This window comes from Ranitomeya variabilis, chromosome 1 (genome assembly GCF_051348905.1).
Source record: "Ranitomeya variabilis isolate aRanVar5 chromosome 1, aRanVar5.hap1, whole genome shotgun sequence".
Classification (NCBI taxonomy): domain Eukaryota; kingdom Metazoa; phylum Chordata; class Amphibia; order Anura; family Dendrobatidae; genus Ranitomeya; species Ranitomeya variabilis.
The window spans coordinates 1,160,680,584-1,160,699,895 of NC_135232.1; the positions used below are offsets into that span (position 1 = coordinate 1,160,680,584).

The window sequence follows — 19,312 nt, forward strand, 5'->3', positions numbered from 1 at the left end:
TGTGTATATACTGTGTACTGTGTGTGTATATACTGTGTGTGTATATACTGTGTACTGTGTGTGTGTATATACTGTGTCCTGTGTGTATATACTGTGTCCTGTGTGTGTATGTACTGTGTGTGTATGTACTGTGTGTATATACTGTGTACTGTGTGTATGTACTGTGTGTGTATATACTGTGTACTGTGTGTGTGTATATACTGTGTGTTGTGTGTGTGTGTGTGTGTGTGTGTGTATATACTGTGTGTATATACTGTGTGTGTATATACTGTGTCCTGTGTGTGTATATACGGTCCTGTGTGTGTATATACTGTGTACTGCCTGCTCCTTTGTGTATATACTGTGTCCTGTGTGTGTATATACTGTGTATATACTGTGTACTGTGTGTGTGTGTATACTGTGTGTGTATATACTGTGTGTATATACTGTGTACTGTGTGTGTATATACTGTGTACTGCCTGCTCCTTTGTGTATATACTGTGTCCTGTGTGTGTGTATATACTGTGTCCTGTGTGTGTGTGTATATACTGTGTCCTGTGTGTGTGTGTATATACTGTGTCCTGTGTGTGTGTGTATATACTGTCCTGTGTGTGTGTATATACTGTCCTGTGTGTGTGTATATACTGTCCGTGTGTATATATACTGTGTCCTGTGTATATACTGTGTCCTGTGTGTATATACTGTGTACTGTGTGTGTGTGTATATACTGTGTCCTGTGTGTGTATATACTGTGTGTGTATATACTGTGTGTATATATTGTGTACTGTGTGTATATACTGTATCCTGTGTGTGTATATACTGTGTGTGTGTGTATATACTGTGTGTGTGTATATACAGTGTGTGTGTGTGTGTGTGTGTGTGTGTATATACTGTGTGTGTATATACTGTGTGTGTGTGTATATACTGTGTGTGTGTATATACAGTGTGTGTGTGTGTGTGTGTGTGTATATACTGTGTGTGTATATACTGTGTGTGTATATACTGTGTGTGTGTGTATATACTGTGTGTGTGTATATACAGTGTGTGTGTGTATATACTGTGTGTGTATATACTGTGTGTGTATATACTGTGTGTGTATATACTGTGTGTGTATATACTGTGTGTGTGTGTGTATATACTGTGTGTGTGTATATATTGTGTACTGTGTGTATATACTGTGTCCTGTGTGTGTATATACGGTCCTGTGTGTGTATGTACTGTGTGTGTATATACTGTGTGTATATACTGTGTGTATATACTGTGTACTGTGTGTGTATATACTGTGTACTGCCTGCTCCTTTGTGTATATACTGTGTACTGTGTGTGTATATACTGTGTGTGTATATACTGTGTGTGTATATACTGTGTGTGTATATACTGTGTGTGTATATACTGTGTGTGTATATATTGTGTACTGTGTGTATATACTGTATCCTGTGTGTGTATATACTGTGTGTGTGTATATACTGTGTGTGTGTGTGTGTATATACTGTGTGTGTGTGTATATACTGTGTGTGTGTATACTGTGTGTGTGTATATACTGTGTACTGCCTGCTCCTTTGTGTATATACTGTCCTGTGTGTGTATATACTGTCCTGTGTGTGTATATACTGTGTCCTGTGTGTGTATATACTGTGTCCTGTGTGTGTGTATATACTGTGTCCTGTGTGTGTATGTACTGTGATATATCTCTCAGTACAGGCCAAAAGTTTGGAGACACTTTCTCATTTAAAGGGCCACTGTAACCCCCCCCCCAGCCATTATAAACTAAAAGAGCCACGTTGTGCATCAGTAACGCTGCAGTCTAACAAGGTGGCTCTTTTAGTTTTTGTTGCCGTTATTCCCACAATAAATGTACCGTATTTTCCGGCGTACAAGACGACTTTTTAACCCCTGAAAATCTTCTTAAAAGTCGGGGGTCGTCTTGTACGCCGGGAATCGCCTTGTACGCCGGGTGTATATGGTGGGTGGGGGGGGGGGGAGTGATCCTGATGACGACGAGGGGGCGTCTCACAGAAAAGTGAGTATCCCCCATTACCTTATCATAGCGCTGCAGCGTGGGGTCTCTGTGCTGGGAGCGGCGGCGGCTGCTGTGCTGTGCTGTGGCGGCTCCTCTTCTGCAGTGTGGGGCCTCTGGTGCTGTGGGGCGGTGGCGGCGGCGGCGTATCTTCATGCAGTCGGGGCTCCTCCGGCATCTCAGCCTGGAAGCCCCGCCGGCAACTCCATCGGTACAATGCGCTGGCCTCCGGGAAAATGGCCGCTGCTTAGATTCAGATCTCGTTGAGATCTGAATCTGAGCATGCGCAGCCCCCAGCGGCCGGGCCACCGCATCGCACCTATTGAGCTGCCTCCGGGAAAATGGCCACTGCTCAGATTCAGATCTCGTCTCCCTAAATCTCGGGACGAGATCTGAATCTGAGCAGCGGCCATTTTCCCGGAGGCCACCTGACCGCATTGTACCCATGGAGTTGCCGGCGGGGCTTCCAGTCTTTGAGATGCCGGAGGAGCCCCGACTGTATGAAGATACGCCGCCGCCACCGCCCCACAGCACCAGAGGCCCCACACTGCAGAAGAGGAGCCGCCACAGCACAGCACAGCACAGCAGCCGCCGCTCCCAGCACAGAGACCCCACGCTGCAGCGCTATGATAAGGTAATGGGGGATACTCACTTTCCTGTGAGACGCCCCCTCGTCCTCATCAGGATCACTCCCCCCCCCCCCCAAAAGGCACATATTCACCGGCCCTATAAGACGACATAGGGTGTATAAGAAGACCCCCGACTTTTAAGAAGATTTTATTTTTTAACTGGTAAAGTTGGGGGGTCGTCTTATACGCCGGAAAATACGGTATGTATAGTTTAGCTGAAATACCTCTCTTTATACCTGGAGGCAGGTCTGAAGCCTCCTCTTAGAAGCGCCCAACTGCCGTCACTCATCTCTTCTGTGTTGATTTTCGCCGCCCCCTCAGTGCTGTTAAGGCTAGGGTCACATTGCGTTATGTGACCGCGTTTAACGGACTACGTTACACCGCGGCATAACGCGGTGTTAACGTAGTCCGTTAACGCCGCCATAGCCTGTAATGGTGAGCGCGTCGCTAGCGCCCGCCCATTGGGCGGGCGCTAGCGATGTCGCGTCATTTGAGTGACGGACCTCGGACGCTGCTTGCAGCGTCCGCGGCGCGCCCGAGGTCCGTTCCTCGCTAGTGCACTGCTAAGGACAAGCAACAAGCAGAAGAGACTTGTTTGGGCTAAAGAACACAAGGAATGGACATTAGACCAGTGGAAATCTGTGCTTTGGTCTGATGAGTCCAAATTTGAGATCTTTGGTTCCAACCACCGTGTCTTTGTGCGACGCAGAAAAGGTGAACGGATGGACTCTACATGCCTAGTTCCCACCGTGAAGCATGGAGGAGGAGGTGTGATGGTGTGGGGGGGCTTTGCTGGTGACACTGTTGGGGATTTATTCAAAATTGAAGGCATACTGAACCAGCATGGCTACCACAGCATCTTGCAGCGGCATGCTATTCCATCCGGTTTGCCTTTAGTTGGACCATCATTTATTTTTCAACAGGACAATGACCCCAAACACACCTCCAGGCTGTGTAAGGGCTATTTGACCAAGAAGGAGAGTGATGGGGTGCTACGCCAGATGACCTGGCCTCCACAGTCACCAGACCTGAACCCAATCGAGATGGTTTGGGGTGAGCTGGACCGCAGAGTGAAGGCAAAAGGGCCAACAAGTGCTAAGCATCTCTGGGAACGCCTTCAAGATTGTTGGAAGACCATTCCCGGTGAATACCTCTTAAAGCTCATCAAGAGAATGCCAAGTGTGTGCAAAGCTGTCATCAAAGCAAAAGGTGGCTACTTTGAAGAACCTAGAAGACAGAATTTCAGTTGTTTCACACTTTTTTGTTAAGTATATAATTCCACATGTTAATTCATAGTTTTGATGCCTTCAGTGTGAATGTGCAATTTTCATAGTTATGAAAATACAGAAAAATCTTGAAATGAGAAGGTGTGCCCAAACTTTAGGTCTGTACTATGTATGTACAGTATATGTATGTACTGTAGATATGTATGTACTGTATATATGTGTGTGTGTATATAATAATTATTATTTTATTATATATATATATATATATATATATATATATATATATATATATATATATATATATATATATATATATATAATTATTTACTGTGTACTGCCTGGTTGTGTGTTTACGGTTGTAGCTGTTTTGTTCTGACCCATAATCAGATATGTCGGATCACCAGTGGGGCATAATTAAGGGATTACGCCCTAAAATAACGAGCGCTCGGAGAAGAGAAGCGCACAGATTGTGAACAAATCACTTTTCCGTTTATTCACTATGAATGCCGTATTTTATCCCACTTACAGCCCTGTAGCCCCTGCTCTCCTGTTCCCCCGGTCATGCTGACCTTTATTTACCATGTACCCAGAATATGTTCCTTCAGACTCTTGAAGACCTTTCATGTGAGATAAGAAGTATAAAATCCTTGAATCGGAGACTATTAGGCTACAACAATATAAAAACAAATTCTAGCAAAAGAAGGAAAAACATTAACCCTTCTATATCAATTTCCCCCTTTTGTGAATGGTATAACCTCTGCCTCAGGGTCAGTTGGTGTCCACAAAGGGGCTACTGTCTCATGGGTCTAGTACCCATAAGGGGGCTTCCTACCTGCTTCGCCCACCCTCAGTGTGGACACTCACTTACCCACTCAGCAGTGGTTATCCAGGGTCTAGGATGCACTATGGAAGGTTCAGCCTTAGATTTTTTTCTTACACATACGCTATTCAATAGCTCGGGTAATACATATATCAGTGCTTTTACAGCTACATAGAGCAATAAACAAAACTATAAAATCTGCATTGTTTTAGTCTCATGAGGAACCTGGAAAGTCTGAGTCCGGGCCCTTGTCGCTTGTGCAGTGTGGTGTTAATACCTTTCATAGCTGCAGAGGTAAGGCTAAGTATGGCATAGTCCTTGCAGATACTGGGCTGTCTCTACAGATCCAACAGTCCTTTTGTTTTTTTTTCCTTCCTTGTTGTTTAGAAGAAGAGCATGATGTTGAATAAGTTTGTTGTCCCAGTCAACATTTTAAGAGTTTATCCAGTGTCTCTGTAGAGTGCAATAATCCTGCCACTGCCAGCAAGGTGATTTATGAGAACAGTTGTGTAGGCAAAGTGACCTTTCTGCAGTGACTGGCATGGATCCAGGTGGGTTTTCCCTCAAGTTTCTCTCTTTGTCACCTGCTAACGCCGTCACCGATTCCTTCTTTTCTGAATTCACAGGCAGATGAGTGGCTGGATTCAGAACATTATATCTTTTGAGGGTATTCAGGAATTAGTATTAGAGCACATTTGAGTCTGAGCTGTCTGGCCATAGACGGGTGTTTTGGTTGAACTTGTGTGAATATGGCATTAATGTCATGTGTCGTGTAAATTGTCAAAGGAGAAAGTCAGTGTGAGCTCACATGCCTAGCAGTAATACAGCAGCTCTTACAGCACGGACACACGTAGGAGACCCTCTAGTCACTGGGTCTGTGAGAGTAAGCTATGGTCTCTGTTTCCCTCCATGTTGCCGTGTCAGTACTGCGGTAGCATGTCCTCCCTGCTCTGCGCAAAACAAGAAACATGGCTGATTATAGTAGGGAATGCCTAAGGCCGGGGCTGACACAATGAGCAGCTTGAAAGCATGGAAGGCATCAATTGCTTCTTGAGTGAGATTGTAGGGGTCTGATGACAACCTGTCATAGAGTGGTGGCATCATTTGTGAAGCAGACCTTATCCAAGGCCTACAGTCGGTCACCAAACCTAGGAAAGTGCGTAGATGCCGGTGTGACGTGGGCAAAGAGATTCTGAACTGCCTGTTGTGTCTTCAGTCAGGTGTCCTGTATCTTCGGCAATACAATGTCCCCAAAATGTAATTTGTCACATGAGACTTACAACCCTTCTCTGCTAGAAGTCATAGCAAGGACACAGTAGCTTCCCTGCAGGACGTCTGGTCCAGGCAGCAGAGCAGGAGGTCATCCACGTTCTGTACTAGTACAACCTGTGGATGAGGTGGTTGCATCTGCTCCAGGATCCCTCGCTGGGATCTGTGACCGTACGGTGTGAGGATTGGGGACAAGGGAGGTCACACTCTCTGTAGCCTCATTAATAGCCCTTAAGTCATTCTGTAAGTGTCAGGGGAACCCTTGGGTCCTTTTTTTCTTAATGGGATACAAAGATCTCTGCACCAGAACCCCTGGCTTAACGTTCTCTTTAATATCCCTGCTCAGGGCCATTGATTTGGCTAGGCTTAAAGGGCCACTGTCACCCCCTCCAGCCGTTAGAAACTAAAAGAGCCACTTGTGCAGCAGTAATGCTGCAGTCTAACAAGGTGGCTCTTTTAGTTATTGGTGCAGTCAAAGCAGAAATAAAGCGTTTTATAATTTTGCAAAAATACCTGTCTTAACCCCCCTGCTGCAACCGCCACACTGCCGTCACTCAAGGCTTCTTGGGTGCCGCCCCCTCCGCGCTGTTTTGTTCTGCCTGGGGCAGGCGCAGTGAGCGCTGCCCGTCTGACCTCAGATGCAGTCTCGCAGACTGCGCCTGTGCGGCCGCCCACCTTGGTAATCCCAGCCCCGCACTGTGTTATGCATTATGCAGAGTGCGGGGCTGGGATCACCAAGGTGGGCGGCCGCACAGGCGCAGTCTGCAAGCCTGGCTGTGATGTCAGACGGGCAGCGCTCACTGCGCCTGCACCAGACAGTACTAAACAGCGCGGAGGGGGCGGCGCCCAAGAAGCCTTGAGTGACGGCAGTGTGGCGGTTGCAGCAGGGGGGTTAAGACAGGTATTTTTGCAAAATTATAAAACGCTTTATTTCTGCTTTGACTGCACCAATAACTAAAAGAGCCACCTTGTTAGACTGCAGCATTACTGCTGCACAAGTGGCTCTTTTAGTTTCTAACGGCTGGGGGGGGTGACAGTGGCCCTTTAAGGGATATTGCTTTACACAAGGAGGAGTGGTTCCTTCACTTTATTTTATCATGACCGGGGGATGGGCAGCCGACCCACATCAGGTTTTCCCTTTGCCCAAATTGTGTCTGGCACCTGTCTCATTTCCCCGTCCTCAGACATTTTGGTGTCAGTCCCCGTCCTCAGACATTTTGGTGTCAGGTGTTACTTTCACGGTTTTTGTCATATACACCATTGCTGCACAGGTGCTTGTCTGAGAGGGGACTTGTTAGGGTAAGTGCCCACGTTGCGGATTCTGCTGCGGATTTTTCCGCAGTGGATTTTGAAAATCCGCAGTGCAAAACCACTGCGGTTTTCACTGCGGATTTTATTGCGGTTTCTTCTGCAGATTCCTCTGCGGGTTTTCAACTGCACTTTCCTATTGGTGCAGGTTGAAAACCGCTGCAGAATCCGCAGAAAGAATTGACATGCTGCGGAAAATAATCTGCTGCATTTCCGCGCGGAATTTTCCGCAGCATGTGCACAGCGTTTTTTTTCCCATAGGTTTACATGGTACTGTAAACTTAGGGAAAACTGCTGCGGATCCGCAGCGTCAAATCAGCAAAATCCGCAGCGTGTGCACATACCCTAACAGTACTACCCTCAGGAGAGTACTGTACGGTGGCCTAGCCAGCACTCAACACATCTGCTCCCAGCAAATCCATAGGGGTCTTGTCACTAACAATAAGTTTGTAAGCACCTCTTATTTGTTTAGTCATAGGGGCTTCAGTCGCTTGTCCCTCTACCCTCACACATTCCACAGTCTCGTCAGTAATTATGTCTGGCATTATCAAGTCTTTATGTACCACAGTCCCGGCTGCCCCAGTGTCAATCAAGAATTCTGTCTTTCCCTCCCGGTGTAACAGGCCAGATTAACCCCCCCCCCCCCAGAATATACTCGGGGTTAAAGTGGCCTAGGCCAGATTATACCCCTCTGGGCCAGATTATACCCGGGTATATTCTGGACTAGCCCTAACTATACCCCGGGTGATATAATCAATAACTGAGCCCCAGCCAGCGCACGGGGGCCCCAGCCAGCGCACGGGGGCCCCAGCCAGCGCACGGGGGCCCCAGCCAGCGCACGGGGGCCCCAGCCAGCCCACAGGGGGTCCCAGATAGCGCACAGGGGGGCAGAGACAGTGAGCAAGGGGGGAAATAGACAGAGCGCATGTCCCCTGTGCGCTGTCTGGGCCCCCCTGTGCACTGTCTGGGCCCCCCTGTGCACTGTCTGGGCCCCCCTGTGCACTGTCTGGGCCCCCCTGTGCACTGTCTGGGACCCACTGTACGCTGTCTGGGACCCCCTTTGCGATGTCTGGGTCCCTGCTCTTGAGTATATCACTCAATCCTGTAAGGCTAGTTTCACATTTGCGTACAGCCGTGCGCATGGTTACGCTCTCAGTAAAGCCTTGACCACTGCTGCGCCCCGCCGGTTAAGCTCCGCCCACGTTCTTCTGACGGTGCTGCAACCCGCGTCGAAGGCAACAAGTTGGATTTTCTTGCGTTCACCGAATCCTCAAAACAACGCATGCGGACGCAAACGCAAACTTCCTTAGGGCCTGCGTACCCAATGATAAAGATAGGGTACGCAGGCCGCATGTGTACCTGGGCGGAGCTTAACTGGCGGGCGCGGCATTGGGCGGGGTCTCACTAAACGTACAAAGCCGTGCGCAAATGTGAAACTAGCCTAAGATGTCTGGGGCCCCTGTGCGATGTCTGGGGCCCCTGTGCGATGTCTGGGGTCCGTTCTTGAGTATATCACTCAATGGTGCTCATAAACGTGAAAAATCTGATCTTAATATACTTTAATCTTTAATATACTTGTTGTCGCAGGTCTCGACCTACTCTCTGATGAGTCCACTGTAGAGATGAAGTCACGGCACCGGAGAGATAAGACACAGTACACCAGGGCTGTATTTGAAATATCTCTAGTTTTTAATGAGCTTACACACACTTTTATGCATTCTTGTGTTGGAGGCGGATTCCCCATGTATTGGCTAAGCATCGGAGTGTTTTACTCCCTAATCTCCCTACACTTTTGCAGACATATCTTACACAGTACATCATTCTTTATCTTACCAAGGACATTCATTCCTTTAGCTACATTTGTAGGGGGGTAGCCCAGCGCCAGTGTGTCTGTCTGTATTTTGCGCTCCTTCCATTAGTTCTTAGGAATTCACGATAACAGCACAATGAAGAATAGTGAATTGTATCTTACTTTTCTGACCTCTAATAACACTTATACAAAATGGAGGCGAGCAAGGTAAAATGGATTCTGCTCTAACATTCCCCCATTTTATTCACTATTCTGAATAAGCTGTACCCTTTTTTTTTTTTTTTTGTTAGTATATATCATCATCATCTATGTGAGTGCAGAATTTCCCAGTACATATAGAGATATACTTAAAAACTATTTTAAACACTATATATGCAATAAGGACAATCGCTACTATATGCAACAGGCTTTGCAAAACCCCAGCTACCCAGCCCCCGATCCCCTTAAACCAATTGGCTGGGTTTAGGAAAGAGAAAGTATCTGACCACCAGCTGTCCTTAGTGCGATCATTATCTTTGTCATATCGGTCTCTGAGTCTTTGAACATCTTCTAACTTTAGCTTCATCTTTAGAGTGCTATTTGGATCTATATAATGGCAGCAAGCAGGTCCAATAATCTGACACATACCACCTTGTGCTGCTGTTACATAGTCTAGTACTATAATATGAAGTCACATCAAAACTAATTTGCAAATCATAAGTTGGAACTCGCCCTAAATCTGTTAGTCCAGTCTTATTCCTAGGTACCCAGGCCCCACCCTCATAGGCCAAATATTGTAGATGTGTACTACTTCCTGAGACATTACCTTGCCACCACGGGTATCCCACCCATCCTACAATCGGTATACCCACTGTAGTGTTCCATAACTTAACATTGTTTGTGGCATTGTTGGCGAGTGTGTCAGAACAATCAGTCCAGGCAAACAGTTCCTCAGGTGACACAGGGATAGCTAGGAAGGGGATACTTGTGGCTGACGTTGGTGAATGCGTACAGATCCAACAGTCTGATAAGGGCTGGGAATTTTCCAACAAGTCATCTATCAATTTTCGGTGATGTTGCACAAACTTATAATTCAAGGATGTTGGAGAATTCAGACTGTCCCATGCGATTACGCATAATATCATGGAAATCGAAACCAGCCAAAACATTGTTTCCTTTATCGGCTGTCCGGTTCTTTAACTCGCTTGCAGTGTGATGCGTGGATCCAACTAGGTTTTCCTTCGAGCTTGACAGCTGTGGCTGTGGTCAGGAGCACTTGGTATGGTCCGTCAAATCTTGGATCCAGGCTCTTCCGGACGTGCCGCTTTATCACTACCCAGTCTCCTGGCTCTAAGGGATGGTGTCCAGGATCCTTGTCTGGGTCTGGAAGAGAACTGAAGACAGTTAGATGCACTTTGGCAAGGTGTCCATGTAAGGCCTGCACATAGCTAGTCAAGTCCTGGTACTTGAGCTGCAACTGTTGTGGAAAGAAACATCCAAGATTGGGGCCCCTGCCAAACAGAATCTCATACGGTGACAGTCCTGTCCTCCTGTTTGGGGTATATCTTACTGAAAACAAAGCTAGAGGAAGGCATTCTGTCCATGGTTTACCAGTCTCTGCCATTGCCTTCTGGATTTTAAGCTTAAGAGTTCCATTTAGTCTCTCCACTTTTCCACTGCTCTGCGGATGGTATGGAGTATGCAATGCTTGACTTACCCCCAGTGCTGCCATTACCTCTGACATGATCTCTCCAGTAAAATGGGAACCCCGATCGCTTTCAATGACTTCAGGAACTCCATACCTGCATATGATCTCAGCCATCAGTTTCTTCGCCGTTGTCTTAGCCGTAGCTTTGGCAACTGGGTAGGCTTCTGGCCAACCTGAAAATAAATCAATGCAGACCAACACATACTCATACGTCCCTACCCTGGGTAACTGAATATAATCAATCTGCAGTCTCTGGAATGGGAAAAGGGGCCGGGGAGTGTTTGGATGGGGTTTTCACTGTCCTACCCTGATTATGTGTGGCACATATCATGCAGCTCTGTACCTGCCTTTCTGCGCAGGTGGAAAACCCGGGGGCAATCCATTGTCTCTGTAGGGTGTCACACATGGCCGTCTTCGAGTGGTGCACATTCCCGTGCAGAACCTGTGCCATCATTGGGTACAGTACCTGTGGTAGGCAGACCTTTTCACCCCTCCCCCATAGTCCGGTAACGGTATCAGAGCAAGCCCCTATCTTTTGCCACCTATCTTTCTCCTCCTTACTTGCCTGTTCTTGTAACCGGGCTAAGATGTCTTTCAACACAAGTGGAGATGGTGGGGTGTCTAGGTGATGTACTTTAGAGGCTACAGGAGTGCTTGCTGCTTTCTTGGCAGCCTGGTCTGCCAGTGCGTTACCCTTTGTCCGTCCATCAGTGCCTTTGGTATGTGCCTTTACCTTTATGATGCCTGCTTGGGCGGGAAGCTGTAGTGCATTCATAAGTTGCTGGACTGCCTCAGCATGTTTAATGGGGTGGCCATTTGCTGTCAGGAAAGCCCTGGCTCTCCAGATAGGCCCATAATCGTGTGCAATGCCAAAAGCATACCTGGAATCAGTGTAGATATTTACAGTCTTACCTTCTGCTAGTTTGCTCTGCTTCTTGTGCAGACATATGAGCTGGCATTGACTCTGCCTTGATTACCTCATGTTCTGAGACCACAGCATATCTGGTACAGAAGCGTCCTTGGTCATCTTGGTGACGGGATCCATCTACAAAAAGCTCAAAATCAGCATTAGGTACTGGCACACTAGAGACAGTAGGGAGACCAGCCGTCTCCTGAGACATCAATTCCAGACAATCATGTGGTTTAGATATCTGATCTTTTTCCTCTGGATCCATTCTGGAAAGAAAAAGAGTGTCCTTTTCCATGTCACCTCCCCCTCCCCCATTTGGATCCATAGGAACTAGGAGAAGAGTAGCGGGGTTTAGGACAGTGCACCTTTTCAGAGTCACATTAGTAGGCATGAGAATAGCACACTGAAGTCGCAGCTGTCTGGCCATAGACAGGTGGCTAGGTTGTACTTGGTTAAGGATACTATGTACATCATGCGGGGTATGGACCGTCAGTGGGTGATCCAAAACCATCTCTGAAGACTTGTGTAGCAACAGCTGGACAGACAACAGGCTCGAACACAGGAAGGACTTCCTCTTGCCACCGTATCCAAGCGGCCGCTGTAATAAGCGACAGGTCTCTGTTTGTCTCCATGAAGCTGTCAGCACACCCGTAGCATGTCCTGCATTCTCATGAAGAAAAAGGTTAAAAGGAAGGGCATAATTGGGGATGCCCAAAGCTGGAGAAGAAACAATGCACAATTTCAGAGAGTAAAAACAGTCAAGTGCCTCTGGTGTAAGACAGAAGGGGACAGGTTGCATACGGTCATATAGAGGCTGCATTAAGATGGAGGCAGACCGAATCCATGGACGACAGTAGGAAGTTAGTCCTAGAAACACACGGAGGCCCTGCACATTCCGTGGGGGCTGCATGTCCATGATAGCCTGTTTTCGCTCAGGGGTGAGGTGCTTTTTCCCTGGAGAGAGACAATGTCCAAGAAACACAACAGTACTTAAGCAAAACTGTAATTTTTGTTTGGATACCTTGCACCCCTGTTCATGGAGGAAAAAGAGTAAAGAGATCGTGGCCATTTTACACAGAGAATGAGAAGGAGCACACAGCAATAGGTCATCAACATACTGAATGAGAACTAGTCCTTTAACATGCCAGCCTTGTGATACTGACAAACTAGGTGCAATGGAACACTGAAAAAGGCATTTGCTAAGTCAATCACTGAAAAACAAATACTGTTAACCGGTATGTGTGCCAACAAGGTGTGTGGGTTAGGAACCAAGGGAGCAAGCAGTTCTGTGCGGCATTGACTGCTCTGAGGTCATGGACCATTCTATAATTCACCGGCTCCCCAGGCCTAACCTTCTTCTTTACTGGATATAGGGGAGTGTTGCAAACGGACTGTGTAGGCACAACAACCCCTGATTCCAGCAATTTTTGTAACTGTGCGTCTATTGCAGCCTCCTGAGCAGCACTCAGAGGGTACTGACGCAATAGGGGTGGTTCTACCCCTGGTTTCAATTTGACTATTATGGGAGGAACTTTGAGTTTTCCCACATCAGTTTTGCCTTTTGCCCACAGATCAGTGGGGAGTTGATCCAAGGCAGGTGCAGTGAATGGATCACTTTCTGCAGTACTTGCAGCTGCATCCAGGGCCATAATCTTGCAGAGGGTACTGGGTTTAAGTCGAGGGGTCATAGTCACTGTTCCGTCATCATGGTAAGTAATAACCGCCTGTAGTTTCCGTAAAACATCAGCACCTAGCAAATTGCATTGTCCCCTGGGGGCTACCATTAACTGTGTCAGAATGGTCTTCCCACAAATAGAGAGGGGAATGGGTTCTGTCGGCCCCAAGGTTTGGGTCGGCGCATTGAAAGGTGTGGCCATGACAAAGTCGGTGGTGTCACGGAAGGGTAATGGACAGTCTGAAAGCGTGATAACTGAGTTGTCAGCTCCTGTGTCAACCTGAAAGTCAGCTGTAGTTCCTCCTGGCAGGCTCACCTGTACTGTACAGTCGGGGGTGGGAGGTAGAGTGACTAGAGGACACAGTTGCAGGCTGCCAGTTACCTATTCGTCGGTCTGGGGGGTAGCAGGGGTGGGAATCTTATCTGGGTATGGGTTTGTGCGACAATCTTTCCTAAAATGTCCTGGTTTCTTACATCCGTAACACAATCTAGGACCCGTAGTGGGTCCTCCACCTCTCTGTGAGGGTCCACTCCTCTGAAAGTGAACCTTAGTTTTCTGCGAGTCCAAACTGACTCCATGTGCAATCTTAGCAAGATCGCCTGGGGGGCAGGATCTCCAATCTGGTCTACTTGCCATCACCTTCTCTCTCACATACTTATCAATCCCTTGCATATATGCATGACTTAACAAACGTGTCGCAGTTCTATCATCTTCACCATAACCCATATCAGACCACCGTTGTTGCAACCTGTAGAAATAATCAATGGGGAGCTCCTTCGGGTCCTGGACACAGTCTTCTAAATGCACCGATACTTCTTCCTGTCTGGTTGCCTGGTAAGTGTGCTGTATCACCCCACACTGTCTGGCAAAAGTCATAGGTCGTTGGTTAATGTCTGGCAGCTGGGCAGTCAAAGACATCTGTTCTGTGGGAGACCATGGCTGATACCTACTAGCAACATGGTAAGTCAGAGGTCCACTATCAGTTGCACCGTGTGGGTTTTCATGAAGTCATGCCATTTACCTGAATCTAATTCCCCTGAGGGGTGGAAGCCTCCTGCCTTCAAGAGCACACTAACCTGCTTCTGGGATTCCTTCCCTTCTGGACTATTCTCTGGACTAATTCTCTAGCACTATGGAACCCTGTACTTAGTTCCCAATTCTATTGCTAGTATACGTGCAGGCTGAAAACTATCAGACAGACCTTTCCTCCTCACCGAGAGAAGGCTATGTCATCCTGCGTTAGCCCTAAACATGCAGGCTGAAAACTTATCAGACGGACTTTTCCTCCTCACCTAGAGAAGGCTATGTCCTCCTGCCTTAGTCCTAAACCTAAACTATAGGTTTACTGTGCTTACAGGTTATTGTATAAGCTTGCTTCCAAGATTGATAACACAGGTATATGAACAGACAAACTACAAACACTCCACAAGCACACCATACAAAGATCATGGGGTCAATCATTTTAGTCTAACAGTGGAGTCATCAGTATCCACACAATGAGGGTTAACATCTGGGTTCAAGGGTACCTGAGCCGGGCAAAGCCCGTGATCTTACCTGGTCCTGGTCGACTAGAAGAAGGGGAAAACCCGTCCACAAGTGGAATGACGTAGGCAGAATATAATCAGTATTCTCACCCCAGCGCTGTGTGATGCCACTAGTCCCGGGAAGTCCCCTGGTCCATTACTGGAGTCGGCCGGGTCCCAGATGAAGCACTCAGGTCCCTGTTCGGGCGCCAGAATTGTTGTCGCAGGTCTCGACCTACTCTCTGATGAGTCCACTGTAGAGATGAAGTCACGGCACCGGAGAGATAAGACACAGTACGCCAGGGCTGTATTTGAAATATCTCTAGTTTTTAATGAGCTTACACACACTTTTATGCATTCTTGTGTTGGAGGCGGATTCCCCATGTATTGGCTAAGCATCGGAGTGTTTTACTCCCTAATCTCCCTACACTTTTGCAGACATATCTTACACAGTACATCATTCTTTATCTTACCAAGGACATTCATTCCTTTAGCTACATTTGTAGGGGGGTAGCCCAGCGCCAGTGTGTCTGTCTGTATTTTGCGCTCCTTCCATTAGTTCTTAGGAATTCACGATAACAGCACAATGAAGAATAGTGAATTGTATCTTACTTTTCTGACCTCTAATAACACTTATACAAAATGGAGGCGAGCAAGGTAAAATGGATTCTGCTCTAACATACTCAAGATCGGGGCCACAGACATCACACAGGGGGTCCCAAACAGCGCACATGGGATCCCAGACAGTGCACAGGGGGCAGAGACAGCGCACAGGGGCCATGCGCGCTATCTCTTCCCCCCCCCTTGCACACTGTCACTTCCCCCTCCCTTGTGCACTGTCTCTGCCACTCAGTGTGCTGCCTGGGGCCCCGTGTGCTGCCTGGGGCCCCGTGTGTTGCCTGGGGCCCTTGTGCGCTGTCTTGGGCCCCTTTGCACTGCCTGGGGGGGTCCCTGTGGGCTGCCTGGGGGGTCCCTGTGCTGTTCCTGGGGCCCCTGGGTGCTGCCTGGGGCCCCGTTTGCTGCCTGGAGCTCTGTTATTGATGATATCACCCGGGGTATAGTTTGGGCTAGGCCAGAATATACCAGGGGTATAATCTAGCCTAGGCCACTTTAACCCCTGGTATATTCTGGGCGGGGGTTTAATCTGGCCTGTTACACCGGCATTGTTATGGTGGTCATCAAGGCTGGACCAGGTCCTGGGGGCACACATTTGTCACTGGGTTACCAGTTTCCTAGTCTGAAGGTGAAGGAGGTGGAGATTGGTCTCTTGTAGGGTTTCTGCACTGGTTGGCGCAGCGTCCGTTTTCTCCACAATTCCAGCTCCTCACTGTTTTCCTTGTGCTCCCTCATACATGACAGGTCGTCTTATTGTCCTGGTTTGAAAAGAGAAAAAGCCGCACAGCTGCAGAATCCCAAGAGACGCTGAACGAAGACTTTCAGTAAGTGATTAATCCAATAGGTAACCGGAGGTGCTTGCGGGGAAATCAGAGATCAAATAATGGTGAATCGTGAAGTAAAACGCAGCAGCACTTACCGGTCCTGAAGTCAGAAGTTCCTTTATTCAAATATAAATACACCTCTTCACGGCACGGGGGAACAGGGCAGTGGAAGGAGTGTGCAGGAGGAGACGACGGCCGTTTCGCGCTTGTCACAGCGCTTCTACGTAGAGGTGAAGAGGTGTATTTATATTTGAATAAAGGAACTTCTGATTTCAGGACCGGTGAGTGCTGCTGCGTTTTACTTCATGATTCACCATTATTGTCCTGGTTTGGTCATCTCCTTTAGCCACCTTCAGGAGGCCTTTTGGATCTACATTTCTCCATTCAGGTCTGGCTGTCTGCACTGTGTCTTGTAGGCCTTTGGTCATAACGTCATTGAAAGCATTTACCAGTATTTTACATCAAGTGGGTTTATAGGACTGTACCCCATGTCTGCCCACTTTAGCTGTATCCGGCCAAAGTAGGTCTCCACACTCGCCTTCCTGCTGCGTCACGTCAGTCAGGTGTACAGACTGCTCCGATTGTTTCACTGTCGCCCATTGTTTTAGTGATTCTCAGTACGTCTCCCCGGACCGGGCAGATTTATCATCAGTGCCCCCTGTTTGGTCCTTTACCACATCTGTATCTATCTTAATTATGTGTTCTAGGACGTCGCCTGCCTTCGCACACTCGCCAAGCTCTCCAGGTCTGCCCAGGTGCACTTATATACCCGCTGTATTTCCATTATTTGTCTGTAAAATGGGAAAGGTTGGTTCTCGGGGTCAGGCAGCTGGTTCAGCATAGCTAGCTGGTCAGAGGGGCTCCAGGCATAAGTCTGTCACCATTCTTGGTCCTGACGTGGATGGCTGTCTTGTGGTGGGGGTGAGATGATGTTCTACAACTTCCTCCTTCTCAGGCCTACTGTCCTCTTCCTCCCCAGAAGTCACTGCCTCCACTACTGAGTCAGCTTCTTCTGTCACTACATGTGATCTTGTCCGGACAGGACTCAGTGTAACTCGTTTAGGTCGGGTTGCAGCACAGGTCACACAAGTGTCTCTCCAGTCTGGGTTGGTCTGACCACAATGTTTACAAGTCCACCTGTCTGTCTGGGTTTCTGGTTATACAGAAGAGGGGCAGTAGTAGTCATCGTCGTAGATTTTTGTGCATCAAAACAGTCATGATACACCTTATGTCCCACTGTAGTCTCTCTACTTCCGCACTGTTGTATTTCCTCCGCCACACGACACCATTTATTCACTTGTTGCTCTCCTCCCTTGTCATTGATCCAACCTCTATTGTCTTCCCTACAACTGTGCCACTTCTGTACGTCCAAACATCCACACTCCGGCATGTTCGCCTTTGTCACTATTGGTCCCACATCTTTCCTTCCTTTCCTTCTCTGTCCTTTATAGCTGTTCTGGATCCCATTGGGGCCCTGACTGCACACAGAACAAGTTGTCCGTGGCTTCATCTTATTCTCCAGACAGCTCACCTTTCTGCAAATGCCCTCAGTGTGCCTGGACCTTGTCTGCAGGTCACCCTCTAGCTGCACAGTGGTCCCCAACCTTTCTGACCTTAAGAGCCACATCCAGCTCTCCTCACAGTAGTGGCAACCAAAGCCCCCATTACAGGTATAATGATAACCAAAGCTTTTTCACACAAATCACCCCGAAGCAGTATACCAAAATCCAGGGGTTCCCACCACATTCAGCATTCCCCCAACACGTACTCCCTACACAGTCACATCCATCTTCAGGCACCTCCTCTGACCGGTAGTATCATCCTGTCTCCAGCGTACCATACTTAAACGATCTATACACCCCCCAAAACCAGTGGATGTGTACCCAGATCTGCTCTTCGGTGCAGGGCTACTCACAAAGTTCACCATTTTGAGATGTGCTCTTCATACCAGTCTACTAAATCTGGAGCGAATGCACCAAGCTGGCAGACAGCCACGAGCCACAATTCATGAGACCACGAGCCACATGTGGCTCCCGAGCTACAGGTTGGGGTCCCCTGCTTTAGCAAGTCAGAATGAGTTTGTCAAGGTGTAGCTGGAAGACTCATGTGGCCTCTCACCCGGTAGACCTGCAGGGTATAATGGGAGGGCTCTTTGTAGCTCTCACCCATTAGACCAACTGGCTATAGTAGGAAGGCCCAGGTATATGTACCGTGCAATACTCCTCATACTGGGCTCTGTGGGGAGACGTACCGTGTAATACTCCTCATACCGGGCTCTGTGGGGAGATGTACCGTGTAATACTCACCATACCGGGCTCTGTGAGGAGATGTACCGTGTAATACTCCTCATACCGGGCTCTGTGGGGAGATGTACCGTGTAATACTCACCATACCGGGCTCTGTGAGGAGATGTACCGTGTAATACTCACCATACCGGGCTCTGTGGGGAGATGTACCGTGTAATACTCACCATACCGGGCTCTGTGAGGAGATGTACCGTGTAATACTCCTCATACCGGGCTCTGTGGGGAGATGTACCGTGCAATACTCCTCATACCGGGCTCTGTGGGGAGATGTACCGTGTAATACTCACCATACCGGGCTCTGTGGGGAGATGTACCGTGTAATACTCACCATACCGGGCTCTGTGGGGAGATGTACCGTGTAATACTCACCATACCGGGCTCTGTGGGGAGATGTACGGTGTAATACTCCCCATACCGGGCTCTGTGGGGAGATGTACCGTGTAATACTCCTCATACCCGGCTCTGTGGGGAGACGTACCGTGTAATACTCACCATACTGGGCTCTGTGGGGAGATGTACCGTGTAATACTCACCATACCGGGCTCTGTGAGGAGATGTACCGTGTAATACTCCTCATACCGGGCTCTGTGGGGAGATGTACCGTGTAATACTCCTCATACTGGGCTCTGTGGGGAGATGTACCGTGTAATACTTACCATACCGGGCTCTGTGGGGAGATGTACCGTGTAATACTCACCATACCGGGCTCTGTG

At 48.1% G+C, this 19,312-nt stretch overlaps 1 protein-coding gene across 10 annotated transcripts in view; it reads left to right on the top strand.

The window, feature by feature from the left end:
• The window catches only part of LOC143793443 (PC-esterase domain-containing protein 1A-like), a 43,367-nt gene that overhangs the window by 4,591 nt on the left and 19,464 nt on the right, over positions 1 to 19,312 (top strand). For 6 of the 10 annotated variants that reach the window (XM_077280403.1, XM_077280409.1, XM_077280411.1 and 3 more), the window contains exon 2: positions 16,214 to 16,293. The exons of 3 other annotated variants lie outside the window; for them this stretch is intronic. The gene's annotated coding sequence lies outside the window, so the exon portion shown is untranslated. Of the gene's footprint in view, positions 1 to 3,737; positions 3,835 to 16,213; positions 16,294 to 19,312 lie in introns of those variants that run through there. One more of the 10 variants, XM_077280404.1, reaches the window with a different exon arrangement.